Below are 17,347 nucleotides of genomic sequence, written 5' to 3'. Positions count from 1 at the left end.
AGCGCTCCACTGTGCTCTAGTCAGAGTGGTTTCAGACAAAACTTGGATGGAAGGGCTGCTAAAATTTCCTGAACATTGAATTGAGCCATTTTCCTCTCAGTTATCAACTTACAATTCAATACAATAAATGCAAACAAAATTATATGGTCACTCTCCTAACAAAATATATCCCTAACACCACCAGTATATTCTAGAGTGATAATGAAATCTGCTTTCCCGGGTTTCTGGGCACCATTAAATAATGTTACGAAGTCCCAAGTATCTGGTTACTACACTTACCATTCATTTAATGTTACCTCACAAAAGCCAGACACCTGAACCCTCATAACACGTTTAAAAGACTGAATACTCTAAAGGCAACAGTGATCCCTTAACACTTACCAGTATTGCAGAGAATCAGACTAAGTTCATCAAAAAACAGGTGTGAAGTAATCTTGTAAAGTAATTGAATTAATCAAAGGGGCATCACTCCATCAACAACTTTAAAAGTCTTAAGTATTTCCCTGATTGCATAAGTCTAAGTACTTCCCTGGTTCTAAGTCACTTCAAGTAAATTGAAGGAAAGCAAATCAATTACCACTCTATGTTTCTATCTATCATCAATATAATCATAATCATATATACTGGTATAAAAATTAAAACATGAAATATGAAATTCTAAAACGTTACGAGTGACCAATTTATGTTACGTTAATATAATCTGAATGATGTCGAGAGAGATAGAGAGAGATAAGTCGAGAGAGAGAAGAGAGAAAGAGAGAGAGAGCGAGAGAGAGATGTTATTGTCTCGAGGGGTTCTATGATAGAAAAAAATCTTCTTCCTTTACGGAAACTGGTCAGGGCAGATATCATACAAAACGTTCTTGTCACGAATGCTTCCAGTAGCTTGGAAATCTGATGCAATCTTCATAAGAAATGTGTAACATGCACGTGGTTTTGATCTAAGACATACGCGTACGAGTCCAGTCTGTTAAAAAAAAGAAAGACGTACTCTACTCGATCGAAACGGAGGCTGAGCGACAATTAAGATGACGTGTTTTGATAACAACGCAAGACTTAATTCTCTCGCTATCACATGCGTTGAACAGATTTAGGAAAGTAAACGGATCTCGCAGACCCTCTAATCTTACAGTGTTGACATAAAAGTTAAACATTCGTAGTTTTCGAACAAAGAAGATCTCTCTCTTTTTACATTCTACGTTAATATATATATATATATTCTTTTACATTATGTAATGCGAAATCTGAACACACATTTAATAAAACATCCTATTCTAAGCTATCTAGGAATCTGAAAAAATGTTGCATAATTCTACATGACATTTCAAAGAGGGGAAACATGCATTTTGAAAGTAGCAATATATAATATACCTCCCCCCAGAAGATTTTTTATCACGGTGTTGAATCCAACGATTCGCAACGAGATAAATAATCAGCAACTACATTGTTTTTGCCACTAATGTGCTGCACTCTTAAGTTATACTGTTGCAGGCACAAAGACCACCTGGTCAGTCTTTGATTATGGTTTTTCATTTTCTGGATAAATGATAGTGGATTGTGATCAGATAACACTAAAATTTCTTCATTCCTAGGTCTATTCACATACATTTCAAATTTTTCAATGCGGTGATTAAGGCTTAAGTTTCCTTCTCAATTGTCGAATATACTTTCTGATGTTTTTTCAATTTTGTAGACATGAAGCACACAGGATGGTAAATATTATTTTCATCTTCTTGAAGTAGAACAGCTCCAACGCCACAGTTTTGACGCATCAACTTGTATCACAAATTTCTTGTCGAAGTCTGGAGCTTGAAGTACTGGTTTTGAAGTTAAAATGCCTTTTTACCTTTCTCAAAGGATTCTTGACACTCTGGAGTCCAAATAAACTTGGCTTTGGGACTAGTCAAGTCTGTCAAGGGAGCTACTATTTCTGAGAAATTTGGGCGAAAACGACGATAGAAACCAGCCATGCCTAAAAATCTCTGTAGCTGTTTCCTGGTAGTAGGTGGGGTAGCCTTACGGATACCTTCTACATTAGCATTTACTGGAGCAAGAAGGCCTTTCCCAACTTCAAACCCAAGATACTGAACAGTTGCCTTTCCAACTCACTTTCTCTAGGTTGACTGTTAATCCTGCTTCTTGTAGTTTCTTGAAAACTTTCCTCAGAATCTTCAGATGTTATTCCCACGTTGTAGAGTAATCACGATGTCATCTAGGTATACACCTACTCCTTCTATTGATCCTAGCAGTTTGATCCATCACGTCGTTGAAATGTTGCGGGTGCATTCATCAGACCAAACGGCAGAACAGTATACTGATATAGTCCAAATGGAGTAATAAAAGCTGACAGCAACTTGGCATTCTCATCTAAGGGAATTTGATAATATCCTTTCAACAAGTCTATCTTGGAAACAAACTTGGCTTGCAAATATTATCAAGTAACTGATCTATAAGAGGCAAAGGATAATTATCGGCCACACTGATAGAATTCAGCTTCCTATAGTCAGTACACATCCTAAATGAACCATCTGGCTTCTTCACTAACACACTGAGAACTGAAGTGACTTGAACTGGGTTCTGCTAATCCATGTTGAGCAGCAAATACTCAACTTCTTTCTTCAAAACATCTCGATGATACGTGATAAGCGATAGGCTCTTTGCTTGAAAGGTTTTCCATCTTCTTGAATCTTGATTTCATGCTTGGTCAGATCAGTACGTCTAGGCACATCTGAAAAAATTTCTGGAAAACTTCTAATCACTTCACTTGTTCAACACTCAGATGTTTCAGTTTATCCGCCAAATTTTCCAAAATTGAAGAATTATTCATCTTACTTGCAGTTCCCAATTCGTAGCCATCATCGTCTTCTGTAGATAAAGTTGTTTGGGTTATTGACACAGTTTCAGTTTTAGTTTCTGAGAAATAAGGTTTCAAGAGGTTCACATGTATCTTCCTTTGTTTTCTTCTTCTTTCTGGTGTTTCAATCACATAAGTTCATCACTTAACTTCTGAATTATCTTGTAAGGACCTTGAAATTTATTAGTGAGGGGAAATCTCTTGACAGGTAAGAACACTAACACTTGTTGACCAACACTAAACTTCTTAGCTTAGTCTTAGCATCAAATCTCCTTTTCATTTTCTCTTGACTCATTTTCAAGTTTCTAAAGAGAAATTTCTAATCTCTTTCACATTTTCCTTAAGTTCTTCACATACTCTCCTTGGCTTTCCTCTTGATTTTCTTCCCAATTTTCTGCAAGAATCTTCAAAAATCATCTCATTAGGTGAACATCCCCTACTTTCTTGATAAGCACTCCTAATTTCAAACAACATTAATGGTAAACCAACATCCCATTCTCTTCCTGACTCAGAACAATTCTTTGTCAGCATACTTTTCAATGTCTGGTGGAACCATTTCTAAGGCACCTTGAGTTTCTGGATGATAGGCAGTGGATAACTGTTGTTTCACTCCTAACAAATTCATCACATCCTGGAATAACTTTGAAGTAAAGTTTGTTCCTCTGTCACTTTGTACTATCTCTGGTATTCCAAACTTTGAGAAAAACTCCACAAGTTTTTCAGTATCTATCTTGGCAGATATGTTTCTCACAGGGATTGCTTCTGGATATCTTGTCACAGGACCCATTAATGTTAACAAATACTCATTTCCTTTCTTTGTCTTCTGATTTGGTTCCTCTGACAGATGTTTAACTACAAAATTATTATGTTTTGCTGGATTCCGTTTTTCTCTCGTTGTGTCGTTTCTTCAGTGGGACTGAATTTATTGATTCACACAGAATTCGTCCTTTCTTTTTATTTTACATTTAATTATTTTATTGCCTCATTACTATTTTTTTTTCTGACGGCTGTTCGTTTTGTTTCCTTGTATCGTATCTTGAATGGAACTGACTCAGTCTGTATGAATTTAGAGAAATTATTCTGCATTGTTCAGTACCAGAGACGTTTAAATATTAGCCAACAAGCAAGTATGACATTCCCAAAGAAAACGTTTTAGATATTACTGATGGATTACCATTCGTGAATTCATGACATTATATTACATTTATCATTGGAATTCCCAGCAGACTGAACTATTATCAACCTGCAGTTCGACGTTTATCAAGTTAATGACATGCAAAGTAATGATATTTAATCATATTTAATTCTACTCTTACCCGGAAATGAATGCTATTGAAATATTAATCTCCAAATGTTGGGATCAGTTTTGTTGGCTGAACTTCATGAATATTCATGACTGATATATGAAATACTGAGTATATTATTTATTCCCGTCATCGCTGAATTTAACTCGCTCTTGAATACGGCAGCTGATAACAAGCAAAGATGAAATTTTTTGTTTTTAATGGAAATAAAAAGACGGTCACGAGTAACAGCAGAAGCAACAATGTTTGGTCTCCCTCGGTGACGAACTTCTTCAGAGTTCCAGAGGTCCTTCATTCCTTCTCTCACCGTTGGGAACAGCCTCCCTACTCATGAAGTCGTGCAATAGGAACTTCTTCAGAAGTCTAAGCGAAGATGCAATGCATTCCTACCCTCATACTATTCTCCTTACAGTTTAATAATTGGCTTACATTTTTGTCTATTTATTACTTTCATAATTCTTTTATTTTTGTTTTTTTTTTTTATAAGTGAGATCTCTTCTTTTTGTGTTTCCTATTACCTTCTGTTACTTCTTCCTAATGAACACCTTAATATTATGTGGAAGCTTCTTAAATTTCAAGTCGGTGGCCCTGTGTTGGGCTTCTTCCCTATGAATGAGGCTCATCGTCTGTTAATAATAATAGTAATATAATAATAATAAAATCCGTCAAACTGCTAATGGATCTAACCCATTATCCTGCCCAGTCCCTTTGAATTTGAGGGTCCAGACGACATGGTGAGGTGAGTGCTTAATCTCTTGAAGAGATCAGGAGAGGGAGAGGAAAGTGCCAATACTTCATCTCTCTCTCAAATAGAGAACTTGATAATTTACAGCGAGGAAATCAATTTGGACATTTGCTTTTTCCGTCAGAGAAACATTTATGTAATCCATCGGTTTGGCATAAGCAATTTTATTAGTAAAGTATATTAATTAATTTAACTTTTATTCACTGCAATAATAAGGGGACGATTTCTACCAACCTGTCTAGGAACTATGATGTTTTTGAAGTATTTCCCCGTTTAACATCACAATGCAGCAATTTCGCTATATATTATGATATTATATATATAATAGATTATGATATAATATTATTTATATATAGATATATATATATATATATATTATTATATATATATATATATCTAGTATATAGAAATATATGATATATATATATATATATATATAATATATATATATATATATATATGCTATATATATATATAATATTATATATATATATATATATATATATATATATATATATAATATATCGATATCTATATAATTATCTATATATATATAATATATATATAATATATATATATATATATATATATATATTATATATATATTATATGTATTGTATATATTATATCTATATATATATTATACATTATATACATATTATCTATATACTATACCTATATATTGTCTATTTATATATATATCTATATATATATATATATTTTATATATATATATATACATAATACATATTATATATATATTATATATCTATATATATATATATACTATATATATATATTTATAAACTTATCTCCTTTAAAACAATATTCACTGATACCCAAGCCTTTATTTATGTATTCATAGTATGCAAATATGGGTGTGGAAATATATCTCGCGAAAAAGTCAAAAGGATTTTGAAATTTAGTCCCAAAGATTTCCATCCTTCGTTTGTGAGGATAAGGAGTCAAAAGGGGAGAGAGAGAGAGGAGGGAAGAGAGAAGAGACGAGAGAAGCGAAGTAGAGAGATAGAGAGAGAGAGAGAGAGAGATCGTTATCACTTCTCCTTCTTTCTTTGAATTTCCTCCTGGAGACGCTCCAGGTTATGATCGAAAAATGCTTCCTTCCGAGAGAGAGATGCCGAATTATTTGTGCCTCCAGAGAGACAAAAGAGCCACTTGAATAGGAAGTGGCGCTCTCACTCTCTCTCTCTCTCTCTCTCTCAATTGCATGTTAAGGCTAGACTAATATGTACGTCAAAAACACCGAAGTTCCAATGCAATATCAAAACGCTTGGAAAAAAAGGAAATATTTTTTCTGTGAAAGTGGGGATTAATGACAATAATTATTCTTCAGTGAGACCAAATCAAAATTACAGAGCTACCACAGGTCTGCGATTGAACATGGGGTCAAAACTACCTGGGATTGGAGCCATTGCTATTCTGTTGATTTTGGAGTTTATTTCATTTGCATACGGTGGAGGATTGGGTCGAATTCTTTGCTGTAGAATGAAGACTCACTTTCAGAATTCTGGGATTTAGTGTCTCAGCTTTTTATTTTATAAATAAATAAATAAATTTAGTTAAAAGGTTGATGAATTAGTAAAATTAATTTGGGTTTTAAATGACAATTTTACTTCAGTCATCATCATCTAATATTATTATTATTATTATTATTATTATTATTATTATTATTATTATTATATAGGGATGCCTCTTGATATAATAATAATAATAATAATAATAATAATGCTATAGAAGGAAGTGTAGGGGCACAAAAGACCAGCTCCTGATAGACAAAATGGTAATGAAGAACAGTAAGAGAAGGAAAACCAACCTAAGCATGGCATAGATAGACTATAAGAAAGCCTTCGACATGATACCACACACATGGCTAATAGAATGCCTGAAAATATATGGGGCAGAGGAAAATACCATCAGCTTCCTCAAAAATACAATGTGCAACTGGAATACAGTACTTACAAGCTCTTTAATAAGACTAGCAGAGGTTAATATCAGGAGAGGGATCTTCCAGGGCGACTCACTGTCCCCACTACTCTTCGTAGTAGCCATGATTCCCATGACAAAAGTACTACAGAAGATGGATGCCGGGTACCAACTCAAGAAAAGAGGCAACAGAATCAACCATCTGATGTTCATGGACGACATCAAGCTGTATGGTAAGAGGCATCAAGGAATAATACCCTAATCCAGACTGTAAGGATTGTATCTGGGGACATCAGGATGGAGTTTTGGAATAGAAAAAATGCGCCTTAATCACATACAAAAAGGCAAAGTAACGAGAACTGAAGGGATAAAGCTACCAGATGGGAGCAACATCAAACACATAAATGAGACAGGATACAAATACCTGGGAATAATGGAAGGAGGGGATATAAAGCACCAAGAGATGAAGGACACGATCAGGAGAATATATGCTGAGACTCAAGGCGATACTCAAGTCAAAACTCAACGCCGGAAATATGATAAAAGCCATAAACACATGGGCAGTGCCAGTAATCAGATACAGCACAGGAATAGTCGAATTGAGTAAGGCAGAACTCCGCAGTATAGACCAGAAAACCAGGAAACATATGACAATGCACAAAGCACTACCACCCCAAGAGGAAAAAATACGGACAGACTATACATAACACGAAAGGAAGGAGGGAGAGCACTTCTAAGTATATAGAGGACTGCGTCAACATCGAGAACAGAGCACTGGGGCAATATCTGAAAGCCAGTGAAGACGAGTGGCTAAAGAGTGCATGGGAAGAAGGACTAATAAAAGTAGACGAAGACCCAGAAATATACAGAGACTGGAGAATGACAGACAGAACAGAGGACTGACACAACAAACCAATACACGACAATACATGAGATGGACTAAAGAACTAGCCAGCGATGGCACATGGCAATGGCTACAGAGGGGAGAGCTAAAGAAGGAAACTGAAGGAATGATAACAGCGGCACAAGATCATGCCCTAAGAACCAGATATGTTCAAAGAGCGATAGACGGAAATAACATCTCTCCCATATGTAGGAAGTGCAATACAAAAAAATGAAACCATAAACCACATAGCAAGCGAATGCCCGGCACTTGCACAGAACCAGTATAAAAAGAGGCATGATTCAGTGGCAAAAGCCCTCCACTGGAGCCTGTGCAAGAAACATCAGCTACCTTGCAGTAATAAGTGGTACGAGCACCAACCTGAGGGAGAGATAGAAAACGATCAGGCAAAATTCCTGTGGGACTATGGTATCAGAACGGATAGGGTGATACGTGCAAATAGACCAAACGTGACGTTGATTGACAAAGTCAAGAAGAAAGTATCACTCATTGATGTCGCAATTCCATGGGACACCAGAGTTGAAGAGAAAGAGAGGGAAAAAATGGATAAGTATCAAGATCTGAAAATAGAAATAAGAAGGATATGGGATATGCCAGTGGAAATCGTACCCACAATCATAGGAACACTAGGCACGATCCCAAGATCCCTCAAAAGGAATCTAGAAAAACTAAAGGCTGAAGTAGCTCCAGGACTCATGCAGAGAGTGTGATCCTAGAAACGGCGCACATAGTAAGAAAAGTGATGGACTCCTAAGGAGGCAGGATGCAGCCCGGAACCCCACACTATAAATACCACCCAGTCAAATTGGAGGACGGTGATAGACCAAAAAAAAAAAAATAATAATAATTAATAATAATAATAATAATAATAATATATCATTATTATTGTTTATTTTTCTTTTGTGTATCATAGACCTCCAATTCGACTGGGTGTATTTATATTTATAGTGTGTGTGTGTGTGTGTGGGGGGGGGGTGTTCCTGTTTGAATCCTGCCTACTTAGGAGTCCATAACTTTTATCACTACGTGCGCTGTTTCCAGGAGCTCACACTTCTGCTTGAGTTCTATGATTATGGATACAAAACCCACTGGCATATCCCATATCCTTCATATTTCTATTTTCGGGTCTATTTATTTCTTAGAATATGTCGGAGGCACAGCCGAGATCTCGGGAATAATACGCGACTTTTCACATCATCAGGGGTCAATGACATGAAAAATAAAGAGAAACGGTAAGAAGACTATTTTTCACGTTATTCCATCGATAAGGGACCCTGATGATGGGAATAAGTCATGTACTCACGAAAGCTAAGTTGTGAGTGTTATAGTTTTAAAAAAATAATATTCTCTGCAATGTTACCATATATATATATATATATATATGCGTATATGCATATATATAAATAGAAATATATATATAAGATATATAGAATATAATATATATATCTAATATAATTAATATTATATTATTATATATAATATATAATAGTATATAATAATATTATATAGTATATAATATATAGTATATATATATAATATATAATAATATATACTATATTAATAGATATAATATATAATATTTATATATAATTATAATTATATAACATATATATAATCTATATTTTTTAAAAAAATAATATTAATATACTATATAGTATATAATAGAGTATATATTATAATTATTATATATTTATATATATATTATATATATATATAATATAAGCGATCTTCTTCCCGAATTCATCCCCCAGGAACCTCCATCACAAACAAGAGGAGTGTGACAGTAGCAGGAATGGGTGTGAAGGAATCCCAGGACCCCGAAAAAGGGCGCGAAGGATCGCGCTCCTTCCTGGAATCTCCGGGAGGCATATTCCTGAAGTCTGGATGGAAATAGACCCTCTCGGATATTAGAACCAATCAGAGCGTGTTTTGGAGCGGTGACGTTGTGAGACTCCGCCCTCCTTAGTGTTACCACCTATAAACTTTTCTTAATTCTTGCAAAAACACCAGTTTTTTTAAAATATTAATCTTATATGATACGTTATAATATTGGTAAATATATTAGTTATTATAGATGCATACAGAATATAGTATCAACTATGCTGTACCAGTTAGCATTTACGCTGTGCTTATATTATAAAAAGGAAATACTGAGAGTCTGAGTACGCAAGGTACATGGCACCATTGCTCAATGTAAACAAACTGCATGTGCTGTTCCTGTTCTGTAATTTATGTCGAATTGATTGAGTCTGTAGTCTTTAGTCCTCCTAGTCGTTGTTTTCGTTGTGTGTTACTTGTACTTTAGTGACTATGGAGTGTAAAAGAAATCCCAAGTTGCTAGATTTTGAAGGCAGTGGCTTCCATAATATTATTTTGCAGAAATAAAGATTTCGTGTGCTTACGAACTAATGCTAAACCAAGGGAAGATTTTCGACAAGTGGAGAGAAATATTCAACATCAAGAATTGTATGTGAATAATCTTTTGTATATAATAAACTTATGTATAAATAATATTTTGTAAATAATTTGTTTTTTTTCCTTATATTCCAAGCTATGCAGTTGATTTTAAAATTTACAATGAAATATCAGCAAAGGAAAGCTTTTTGGTATACGAGGCCTGCAATGGTAATATGTATAAATACAAGCAAAGCAAAAATTTTTGCATAGTTTAGGATATCAGCACAACAAAAACCTGAGCATGGCCTTGGTTGTAATACACAGCGTAAATTTGTGCTTTATTACATATCTGTGCAAATTGAAAATTTTTTCTGGTATATTTTTCTTTGAACTAGAATGAATTTGCTACTTATTTCCGTTGGATATTATTAAAAGAATATGCTTTTTTTTTTTATTGCAGCATAGATTTACCCTAGCAACTAAAATAAAGGTCTATATTTCCTGTCTCACACCATGTAATACTTTCCGAACATAAATTACCATCCGTATTCTAGCCTAACCTGTCTAAATATGACATTTAAAAATATTGAGTAAAAACTACAAAACAACAATAGAAAATATATATGTATATAAGCAGCAAAGAACAAATCAACTTGCAGAAGACATATATAATGATCAACAGGGCAAAAATTTTTGCATTTTGAAGGATACAATGACTCCAAATAAAATTCAAAGTAACAAAAATTTTAAACTATCAGCCTACTTCCATGTACTAAATGCCTAAGTGTCGAGGTCAATATGAGTAGTTGAGTCATTTTTTCATGGGTGAAGTATTACGTAACGAAACAGCTGATTGCCAGGGGATCATAGTCCTCCTGTGTAGGCCAATATAAGCAGTTAAGTCATTTTGCAACGAGTGCAGTATTACGCAACGAAACAGCTGATTGACATGGGATCATAGCCCTTCTGGTGTGGTTCATTGAGCAATGTTGCCAGCCAGATGCCTTGCGTATCTGGGTACTTTTTTGTAATAATTATATTTGCCAATATTATAACCTCTCACAAGATTATATTCTCAAAACTGATGCTTCTGCATGAATTATTATGTAATGAAGCAGCTGATTGTCATGGGCATGGCTTTCTGCGTGTTCATTGAGCAATGGTCCCATATGCCTTGCATATCTCAGTAACTTATGACGCATTACCGATAGCGTAAATATTAGCTAGTACAACATAGTTGATGCATATTTTCTGTATACATCTATCATAACTATATTTACCAATATTAAACCTATCATATAAGATAAGATTAATATAACTGGTGCTTCTGCAAGAATTAAGAAAAGCTTATACGTGGTAGCGCTAGAAGGGCGGAGTTTCACGACGTCACCGCTACAAATCACGCTCTGATTGGTTCTAATATCCGAGGGGGTCTATTTCCATCCAGACTTCAGGAATATGCCTCCGGGAGAAGGAATCCTGTGCAAAGGATTCCCGCCTTCGGGAACTATGTTTGTAATGCCTCAATGTGGCATTTCCTTTCAACAATCTCTCTCTCTTTCTCTCGAATATTGCAAAATGTTTGCTCTACATCGTAAAATACTTTATGCCTTCCCTTCTTCTGCTGGAGTCTGGTGCCCTTCGACGCATTTCTTTTTAAAGGAGGCAGCTTGCATTCAACAATAATAACAATATCCTATTTCGAATATTAACGGTGTAATTCGCATACAGTAAATTATTAAAACACTTTTTCGATGCAAATGTACACCCAGATATCCTTTTATTTACCTAAAACTTACACATAGCGTAACTATTTAAAGCCCCGGACGCAGTGTTACCATGTGCGACCACCACAGGTGGATGGACAGATGGAAAAAAACAGAGTATAATTCGAATTCTTATGTCGGGAGCCTCCGATAATACATTTTCCTTCCTGAATAAAAATAAAAAATACAAAACGCTAATATTGGACGAAACTGTTCGTACTATTGACAAATCCATTACGCGAAATGTCATGTCGACAACATGACATCATCAACGATTGCTGCTGACAAAAACTGTCTCATCTCAAACATTTGCTGAACTGAAAGTATTGCCATCTACTTAATCAGGTGAACGATTCCTAAGCCATTCACGCGCATGCGTCCTATCTCGTGTTGTGACGTTAGCAGTTCTTTTTTTTTTTTTTTAATATGTTCAGTATCGACCTTGATGGGAACGAAAGGTGACGTCAGAATTTCAACGGCTGAGGAATCATTAAAACTTGGAAGCCTACGGAATGACAGTCCTCAAATCGTGTCCGAGAGAGAGAGAGAGAGAGAGAGAGAGAGAGAGAGAGAGAGAGAAATTCAAAAGGGAAAAACGATCTTTTTTTTAGTTCATACAAAATAATCTAAAGGCTGCGGTAAAATCCGAGATGTCGTGGACCTTTTATTTGTCTTCGGGTCATAACGAACAGAGACTGAGGTGGAATGAGGGGGGACAGAGGCCCAATGTAGAACCAACATCTACATAACATCATTGCCTCTCTCTCTCTCTCTCTCTCTCTCTCTCTCTCTCTCTCATACACACACACACACGCAGATCTTGCGTATTCCCTTCCCAAATTGCTTCCCGTAAATCTTAGAGTGCTCCGATTAGAGACCAAATAGGCCTATCCATCGAAGGCTAAAGTTCCTTTGCGTCCTTTAGCGTTTGGTATGAAAGCACCACAAAATGTATAATGAAGTATTCAGTTCATGAAAGGCCCGTGAAAGTGAATGACAGGGCAGTTATTCAGGTCGTGAAGACGTGGATATAAACACCCTTACACTCTGAGTATAACATTATATTTACAGTAAAAAACTGTATTTATATATTTGAAGTCTGAGCGAGTTTGTTTGTATTATCAGATTGGACGTTGAATAATACACTATATGCTCTTTATGAAGGCAGGGGAAAATACTCATACACATACACAAGGCTTCAGGCATCTCCTCAACCATTTTGGTTTGAGTCTAGTGAAAGTCACAGAAAATTGCTTGATGTCGTCAGCAGGAAAGTTAGTCATGAATGGATTCAAAAGACAAAGTCATATTACCAATGGCCATATTTGTCATGAACCAATTCCTTTATTAAGGTCATTGTTGGAGAGAGAAAGAGAGAGAGAGACCTCACCAATCCATGTGCAGTTAATTGAATGATAGTTACTCCAAGATAGCAAAGATCTGTATTCAATATATGATAATGAAACTCTTCCCTCCTTCCTCTCCTTGCCCCTCCATTTCCTCCCCTCCCTTTCTCCCTTTTCCCCCTCCACCACTCCTCCCTCCCCCTAAAAAAACCACTTCCATTCGGAAAGGGTTAAAAGGAAAGCGGAGACTCCCAATGAGAGAAACAAGAGAAAATAAAACTCCAAAATGAAGGTCTGGTGAAATGCTTTAGCAATCGAGAAAGAGAAATAAATAATAATAACATAATCAATATCTAACGTGAACCTTCAAAGTGAATATCCGAGAGATAAAAGGCCCCCCCCCCAAAAAAAAAAAAAAAAAAGAAAGAAAATATCAGTTAATCTTAAGCACGTCAGAAAGTCTTCCCTTCAACGGGTAATTAGTACTATAGACCAATTTTACTGTCCGACCGAAATTCCAAACTTGAAAACGTTGACCCACTTTTATGATGGACTGAGAAGGTCGAATGATACCGAATGGAATAGTTCGATAAATTGTGAATCTAAAAAGCCCTCATTCACCTATATCTACTTTTCTACCTGGAGGAAATATGGCTGAAATGAGACTAACTAATATTCATATCCCTTACGTCGTTTCTCTCCGGATTTGTTAAGAAAAAGTCTAAAAGTCTAAAAAGCAAAAATGAAATAGTCTTTGAAGACTAATTGGCTCTGGGCTGCAGTTCCCATTAAGTTCTTAGTATTTTCCACTTTTTAAGATACTGGAAAAATCTTCAACGTACGTTTGTGGAGAGAGAGAGAGAGAGAGAGAGTGAGAGAGAGAGAGAGAGAGAGAGAGAGAGAGAGAGAGAGCTGAAAGCAGGCGTAAGCATGCTGAACGTCTAGAACAGAGAAAGGAGATAGAATCCGGTGAGGAAATGAAGTGAGGAACGCCACTTGAGGAGACACTGAGGAAAGAGGCGAGAGTGAATTCCCATGATCCCTCACGAGGTCATCAACTGCTATGGTCAAACGGACGTTTGTTTACATTTGTATAAAACAGGTCAAAGATCAAAATTTTATATGCTGGTAAGTCTTCTTTTTTTTTTCTTTTTTTTCCTTAAAGTAAATCGTGTACCCTTCCAACCTATTTGTCTTTTCTAGTGTTGGTGACCAAACTGTACTGCATATTCAAGATGGGGTCTAACTATTGATGTGTAGAGCTACAGCACCGTTTCCTTGTTTCTGTATTTGAACTGCCTCTTTATGTATCCCACTAATTTCTGTGCCTTCTTTTCAGCTTTTAAGTACTGTTTTGTGGATTTTAAGTCCTTGGTGATAATGACTCCAAGTTCCTCCTCTTGTTCTACACTATTTATGTCATTCCCAAGCAGCATGTAGCTGCCATGGGGGTTGTTTGTTCCTATTTGTAACACTTTACACTTATCTACATCAAAATACATTTGCCATTTTTTTACCACTCTCCTATTTTTATTAGATCATTTCTTAAACTTTCACCTAGTTTGGTGTCCATCTGCAATTTGGCTCATCTGCTATTTAAGCCTACATCAATGTCATTAATGTAAGTCAAAAACAAGAGAGTGCCAAGAACAGAACCCTGGGGAACTCCGCTTGTTACATCTGCCCATTCTGATTCTTCACCATTTATTATGACTGTTTTCTATAAGTTAGCCAGTCTTTGACCCAGTCTGCTGTTTCTCCTACAATTCCTAAAGCTCTAACTTTTGTCATCGGTTTCTTGTGCGGGACTTTGTCGAAGGCCTTTTGGAAATCTAAGTAGAGTATATCTATTGCTCTCCTACTGTCGTAAATACCAAGCATGTTATGAAAAAACTCCAAGAGGCTTGATAGGTAGGATTTGCTTTGTCTGAAACCGTGTTGTCTGTTTAACAAGTTGTTTCTATCTATGTGATCCACAAGTCGATCAGTAATTATGGACTTAAAAATCTTACAAACGACCGACGTTAGGCAGATTGGTCTATAATTTCCAGGCTCTTCTCTTGGACCTTTATTGTAAACTCGGGGCACATTACCTAGTTTCCATCCTTTTGGAACCTTTCTTTGTTCAACACTTCTCCTGTAGAGTTCATATAGGTGAGGAACTATCTCCTCTTTTAGCTCTTTAATTTCTCTTGGATGAATCCCATCAGGGCCAGGAGATTTGAACTTGTTGAGTTTGACTATTTTGTTTTTAATGTCCTTTTCTGTAAATATTATTTTGTCCAGTGATTCTTCCCCTTCATATTTAACAGCAGGTTCCGGTACTGAGGTGGTGTCTTCAATTATGAATACACTAGTAAAAATCTTATTCAAAAACACTGCTTTTCCAAGAGTGAAATAACCACGATGGATATATGACATAAAATTATGCCTTTGTTAAGGATATTGCTGAAGAGGATTGGCGAGAGAGAGAGAGAGAGAGAGAGAGAGAGAGAGAGAGAGAGAGAGAGAGAGAGACTCACCAATCCATCTGCTTTGTTTCTGCAGTTAATTGAGTGATTGTTACTCCAAGATAGCAAAGATCTCGTACATCTCCCCCCTCTCCCTCCACTCCCTTTCCTCCTCCACCACCTCCTCCCTCCCCCTAAAAAACATCCACCTCCATTCGGGAAAGGGTTCAAAGGTCAGCGGAGTCTCTCAATGAGTGGAAGAACAAAGGAAAATAAAACTCCAAAATGAAGGTTTGGTGGAATGATGTAGCAATCGAGAAAGAGAAATATTGATAATAATTAAATCAATATCTAACGTAAACCTTCAAAGGGAATTTCAGAGAAATAAAAAAGCCAAAAGTAAAAAAAAATAAGAGATAATCAATTCATAAGCACGTAAGGAAGTCCTCCTTTCAACGGATAATTAGTACATTAGACCAGTTTTATCGTTCGACCGAAAATTCTCGACACTTAAAAACGTTGACTCACTTTTATGATGGATTGAAAAGGTCGAATGATACCAAATGGAATATTATCAACTAAAAAATTCCCATTCGGTACATATATGAAAATATAACAATTCCGAGGTAGAGCGAATTTACATATTAAAGGACATTTGTAGCTCGAATGATATATAAATGAATCACGGTTCGATGTGATAATTATTCATAACAAAGGCTACGTGTGTCAAACGCTCGAATTGGCTAACACGGTAGACAGGGTTTCATATCGATTCTAATTACGAAAACACCGAGTTTGAGGGTGGTTTGTAAAGTCAGAATCGATATAAACTTATAGCGTCTCAGTTGGCTGAATTGATAGCGTCACTGTCCGTCCTGATTTCGTTCCCGTCCACTTGGACGGTAGTACGATCCCATTTGGGGACGAAATTATTATCAACTAAAAAATTCCCCTTCGGTACATATGTGAAAATATATCAATTCCGAGGTAGAGCGAATTTACATATTAAAGGACATTTGTAGCTCGAATGATATATAAATGAATCACGGTTTGATGTGATAATTATTCATAACAAAGGCTACATGTGTCAAACACTCGAATTGGCTAACATGGTAGACGGGGTTTCATATCGATTCTGATTACGAAAATACCGAGTTTGAGGGTGATTTGTAAGGTCAGAATCGATATAAACTTATAGCGTCTCAGTTGGCTGAATTGATAGCGTCACTGTCCGTCCTGATTTCGTTCCCATCCACTTGGATGGTGGTTCGATCCCATTTGGGGAGACAAATTATTATCACTAAAAAATTCCCCTTCGGTACATATATGAAAATATATCAATTCCGAGGTAGAGCGAATTTACATATTAAAGGACATTTGTAGCTCCGATGATATATAAAAGAATCACGGTTCGATGTGATAATTATTCATAACAAAGGCTACATGTGTCAAACGCTCGAATTGGCTAACACGGTAGACAGGGTTTCATATCGATTCTAATTACGAAAACACCGAGTTCGAGGGTGGTTTGTAAAGTCAGAATCGATATAAACTTATAGCGTCTCTGTTTGGCTGAATTGATAGCGTCACTGTCCGTCCTGATTTCGTTCCCGTCCACTTGGACGGTAGTACGATCCC

The sequence above is a fragment of the Macrobrachium nipponense genome, chromosome 34, assembly GCF_015104395.2.
Source record: "Macrobrachium nipponense isolate FS-2020 chromosome 34, ASM1510439v2, whole genome shotgun sequence".
Lineage (NCBI taxonomy): Eukaryota > Metazoa > Arthropoda > Malacostraca > Decapoda > Palaemonidae > Macrobrachium > Macrobrachium nipponense.
This window is presented reverse-complemented; position numbering follows the sequence as displayed.